This window comes from Odocoileus virginianus, chromosome 23 (assembly GCF_023699985.2).
Source record: "Odocoileus virginianus isolate 20LAN1187 ecotype Illinois chromosome 23, Ovbor_1.2, whole genome shotgun sequence".
Lineage (NCBI taxonomy): Eukaryota > Metazoa > Chordata > Mammalia > Artiodactyla > Cervidae > Odocoileus > Odocoileus virginianus.
The window spans coordinates 3,971,880-3,976,789 of record NC_069696.1 but is presented as its reverse complement, the minus strand read 5'-3'; the positions used below and the strand labels follow the sequence as shown (position 1 = coordinate 3,976,789).

Below are 4,910 nucleotides of genomic sequence, written 5' to 3'. Positions count from 1 at the left end.
TAGCCTGAGGGTCAGAGGAAGTGATGTTTGAATGGAGATGTGAGGCATAAGCAGGTGTTCATGAAGTAAAGTAAAAGGAATAAGTGGTCCAGATAGAGGGGACAGTGTGTACGAAGGCCCTGAGGCATGACAGAGGCTGGCATCCCAGGAAAAGAAGGCCACTTGACTAGACGTGGTCCAGTCTTATAAGTTCCATCGAGGAAATGACCTTTATCCTAGGAGTTATGGAAAGCCATTAAGAATCTGAATAGCGGACTTCCCTGGCGGTCCAGTGGTTAAGACTGCGCTTCCATCCCAGTGGGTGTGGGTTCTATCCCTGGCCAGGAACTAAGATCTTACCTGCTGGGTGGCATGGCCAAAAATTTGAAATTAAAACACATAAACAAACAGAAGAATCTAAATAGGATTCCTGGTACATGCAGACACGCGAAGAATCTAAGTAAGAGAGTAATGGGGTCAAATCTGCGTTTTTTTAAAAAGTGAAAAGTTCCTTCTTGGTTACAATGTAATGATATCAAATTTATATTTTAAGGCAGGACAAGAAAAACACAGAGAGAACATAAAATTCTCTCTGTGTGTTTGAGCCTCCCCCATCATGTCCATTACCCATTAACCAGAACCTTGAAAACACGGGAATGCCTTCTTAGCTGTGAAGATCATTTTTCCCCTTTCTTCTGATGCTAGCAATGTAACTTCTTAAAAGAAGAGCATTCTTTCCCAGCTCTGCAGGGGGTCAGGAAGAGCTGACCCCCTCTTCGTACGTGCTGGACTATGCATCCTTGGTGAGCTTTATGTAAAACATCAGTATGTCATTTTGATGTGTGATTGTTTGTCTCAAAAACGTGTATGACTGTGCCTTCTGCTTCTAACAGCAGAACAGTTCTTGGAGCTTTCTGATAATCTGCTCCCTGGATTATAATTCTCAGTTTGACTCAAATAAAATTCCCTTTTTCTTTTTCTTCTTAGCTTGGTAATTAATTGACTTTTCATCAACAAATGTTAGAACAGCCTGAAAGGAGCAAAACTAGTCAAAAAGGAGACTATTGCAATAATCCAGGTGAGAGACGATGGTGTCTTAGGCTGCAGTGAGAGAGGGTCAAATGGGCTTAAGAGGCAAGGAGGAGGAAAAGTGATGGAGTGAGTGGAGGGGACAAGAAGAGAGGAGAATGGACATCAGAAATGACCCCTAAGCTTCTGCTCCTAGCTACTGTGTGGGTGGTGAGGTCATTTATGAGATATGTATTAGTGATAGAGGCCAAGTGTAGAGAGTGGAGGAAGGGTGAGAGAGAAGTTTATGAGTTTTCTTTTATGATGAGTTAAGTTTCCTTTGGAACATCCTGACAGAGTATCGAGAGTGCCATTGGCATCTTCATTCAGAGCCCAGAAGTGAGGTTTGGAGTTCTCAGCTAATAAAAACTACAGCCATGCCAGAGGCTGGAATAGACAGCCGCACCAAGACTTGCAAATAATGTTCACCGCAGCATTATTTGTAACAACCCCAAAGTGAAACAAACCAAATGTGCTTCACTTGTGAATAGGTGAACAAACTGGGTATGCACCGGCTGGAATACTACTTGTCAACAAAAAGAAACACTACAGCTACATGTAACAACATAGATGAATCTCAAAAATAGTACGCTTAGGGAAAGAAATCAGATATAAAAGTACATAGGCCTAATTCAATTTACATGACATGCTAAAACAGGCAAAACTAATCCTTACTGATAGGAATCAGATCAGTGACTGCCTGGAGCAGAGAGGGGCGTGAATTGACTGCAAAGGGATGGGGATGGGAACATGGGTTTTGGGGGGTAATGGGGCTGCTCTGTGCCATGATTGTGGCGGTGGTTACACAGCTGTATGCGTGTCAAGACTCTCAGAACTGTACGTGGAAATGTGTGAATTTTACTGCCTGTAACTTTAAACCTTAAAAAAAAAAACCCACAATTTTAAAACTGAAGCCATGAGAATAGATAATGTTCACTGAGTGAAGAGAATAGAGTGAGAAGAGAATGGTGGAGGGGGTGACTGATAATTTCACCAATGGTTAACACGTGTCCCTACATCTTGCACATGAGAAAAATGAGGTTCAGAGAAGTGGAGTGCCTTCCCCAAGGTCACACAGTCCTAGGGAGGAAAGCTGGGGCTTGAACCCAGAGCCATCAACCAGGCCTGGGCCCATGCTGAGCCCAGTCACCAAGCAAGAAGAAGGCCCCTAACTCATATTCTTTGAGCTGCAGGTGTTGGTGAGCTGGTTTGAGGTGTTCCTGTTATCTGATCTGTAAAAGTTAAGACACATGTTACCCACCCACACACGCACAACTTTCAATGGCAGGACAACAGCTCAAAAAGGGGTAACAGAGCAGTCACAGAGGAACTGCTGGTCCACGGTGATTCTGGAATCCTCTGGGCCAGCGTTGCATATTCCCTGCCTAGATTTCAAGACCTGAGAACAATTCCACGTCTGTTGGCTCGACGCTCTGCTCTTGGGGTCATCTTTCCACTGAAAGGCAGCTAAGTCATTCTCTCAGCTTTTTCCTGCCAGTAGAATTTGGGAGATCTTACAGCCTCCTTCCACTTTGCATTCTCATTGCCCTGACGGTCCAGTCAGGCAGTGCTTTTGCTGAATAGGCATTTGTCAAGACTGTATGTCTGGGACTTCCCTGGTGGTCCAGGGGTTAGGACTTCGCTTTCTAATGCAGGGGGTGTGAGTTCGATCTGTGGTCTGGGAGACAAGGTCCCACATGCCTCGTGACCAAAAAACCAAATCATAAAACAGAAGCAGTATTGTAACAAACTCAACAAAGACTTAAATAAAACATACTGTGTGTGTCTTCCCTGGATTTCAACAGAGGTTCACCCCACCTGTCGAAAGCCACACCCCAGATCTTTGTGAGATGAGCATTCCCTCCCTTCAGCCCCAGCTGAGGTCACCAAGGGCTGACCCCCTCTGGCTGTCTTGAGGCCCTGTGTTTGGACTAAGAGGTTCTGGTTCTGGGAGGCACACCCCCAGTCTCCCAAAGCAGCCCTTTGAGTGATTCAATGCTGCTGTGATGCTTTGAGCTCCATGAGGTTTTTTTTTCCTTAATTATTTTATGTATTTCTTTTTGACTGTGCTGGGTCCTTGTTGCTGCGCTGGCTTTCTCTAGTTGCAATGAGGCAGGAGATGCTCTTCCTTGCAGTGCGTGGGCTTCTCATTGTGGTGGCTTCTCTGGTTGCGGAGCACCTGCTCTGGGGCACGCTGGCTTCAGTAGTTGGGGCACATGGCCCCTAGAGTGCTGGCTCAGTAGTTGAGGCGCATGGGCTTAGATGCTCTTCAGCCTCTGGGATCTTCATAAACCAGGGATCGAGCTGGTGTCCCCACACTGGCAGGTGGATTCTTATCCACTGCACCACCAAGGAAGTCCTTTGTGAGGTTTTAAGGGATAATTGTACATTTTCTGCTTTTCCTCTAGACAGCTCCTCTCTATTCCATCTTCCTGGAGGTCGTTTCTTTTCTTTTTTTTTTAATAATGAAAGGTAGCTGTTTATTACTGGAGAAGAGAAAAATGTATACAAGAAAGTCTAGATTCTTCCTCTTCATGCACTACTGGTAATAAAGTTCCAAATATCAACTATGAAGATATTTACAAGGATAAATTTTTCTTAACACGTGACCATTTACTGTGTGGTGAACATTTTTTCATAGAAATCATATACTTAAACTAAACATAATCTTATAGTTTACAAGAAGCTCCAACATTGTATTAACAGAAGACAATATATTTTACTGCAAAATATTATAAAAGTGATACAATTTTGTGGCTCTTAAATGTTTAAAAACTTGAGTTGAACAGGGGAATGGAAAAAAACAAAAAAAGAGCCCAGCAGAAAAATCAACAGGACAGGCCTGGCTTTAGAATTTTTTGTTTTTGATTCGTTCTACTTTCACATCATCTCCAATTAGCTGATACACGTAAGTGACAACTGTAGAATCCTGGATATCCATCAACACAAACGAAGGAATAAGGTTTGTTTCCAAGGCATTATATGTTCCAGTGGCAGAACCTGGATTAATGTAGAATTTATTTTCATGCTCAAATGCTTCAAATTTATGTGTATGTCCTGAAATAAGAATGTCCACATCAAACTGCTTCTGCAATAGGGCTAGGCTGGCCATATCTCCCCATAAAATAACTTGATGTCCAAGGATCAAACCAATTTTGAACTACCCAACAGTCACAACTTTCTGCTCTGGATAATTCAGATTCTCATCGAAGTCTCCTCTCACAATATGGACATCACCAGCCAGAGTCTTGAGATAGTCATAACTCTCTTTGGTGCAAAGGTTTCCAGTGCAGAGAATGTGCTGAATCTTCCCTGGCACCAGCAGTTTTTTGAACTTAGCTGGCAAACTGTTGCATCGATGTGGGATGTGCAAGTCTCCTAATACCAACATCAATCTGTGCCCAGCCATCCTGTCACTGGGCTCCACTCAGTCACCACCTAGAGGTCGTTTCTTAACATTCGCATCTTGTGCCATGTGAGGAGGCTGAAAATTCTCAAAATCCTCAAGTCCTCCTTCTCTTTCCATGGCTTTTTAAACCAGCTCCTGCTTGGGGATCCCCTGGTGGTCCAGCGGTTAAGGCTTCATGCTCTTATTGCTGAGGGCTTGGGTTCAATTCCCAGTTGGGGAACTAAGGTCCCATAAGCCGTGTGGCACGGCCAAAAAATAGACATAAATAAATTTTTTAAAAAACCAAACAACTTCTCTTCCATTAATCTCTCTCGTCTCACATTTTAGTAGGAAAAAACAGGAAGCAACCTGCAGCCCTTGTTCCCCTCCACTCTGTTAACCAGTGTATCCCTTACCCTTTCTGTTTTCCTCGTACCTGCTAGGAGACAGTTTTTCTAAGCTCTTTGCCGCTGTT

General features: G+C 43.7%; 1 pseudogene; it reads right to left on the bottom strand.

Annotated features, from left to right (window-relative positions):
• Positions 1-3,513: 3,513 nt before the first annotated feature.
• On the bottom strand, positions 3,514-4,479 carry LOC110138102 (vacuolar protein sorting-associated protein 29 pseudogene; annotated as a pseudogene).
• Positions 4,480-4,910: the final 431 nt, after the last annotated feature.